A 574-nucleotide genomic window follows, 5' to 3' on the forward strand; every position below is an offset into this window, starting at 1 on the left:
TCTGGACCCAACACACACACGCAGAAACAGACTAATAACAGAGATCTACAACAGTAAACACAGGGTAATGAGGGTAATGGTCGTTTTGTCAAAACTTTTCAGATTTGTTTCACACTGATGATCCTGCTTTAAGTACAAATACTCCCAGTACTCAGTGTCCCAAAAAAAGCAAATCCAATTGTAGAATCTCAAGACAATACACCTTAGTCAAGCAAGTCCAATGTTTAATTTTAGACAAATTTAAACGAGACTGTAAGGGATAGAAATACTGTGGTTGGAAAACATGGTAATTGCTAATTGGTAATCTTTTTAAAAAAAACTTTCGGTCATTAAAATTGAGAATTATGTGATCTAGGACCTTTATGTAGTGTGTACTGTACCATTGTAAAGACAAGTCTGTCTATCCCTCACAGCCTCATTTTCATCTGTGTTAAATTCAGTACAGCATCTATCCTGACTAAGGTCTATGTCCAATATTAAAGGTAAAGTGTGTAATTCATTCCATGTTGAAATTAGGCACGCACAATTTACCATACAGGATATCATTCAATATATTCAAGATTTTTTTAATTTA

General features: G+C 34.1%; 1 protein-coding gene across 9 annotated transcripts in view; it reads right to left on the reverse strand.

Moving 5' to 3' along the window:
* The window catches only part of atp8a1 (ATPase phospholipid transporting 8A1), a 170256-nt gene that overhangs the window by 160552 nt on the left and 9130 nt on the right, over window positions 1-574 (reverse strand). The window lies entirely within an intron of this gene.

The sequence above is a fragment of the Sinocyclocheilus rhinocerous genome, unplaced genomic scaffold, assembly GCF_001515625.1.
Source record: "Sinocyclocheilus rhinocerous isolate Xijiao unplaced genomic scaffold, SAMN03320098_v1.1 scaffold111, whole genome shotgun sequence".
Lineage (NCBI taxonomy): Eukaryota > Metazoa > Chordata > Actinopteri > Cypriniformes > Cyprinidae > Sinocyclocheilus > Sinocyclocheilus rhinocerous.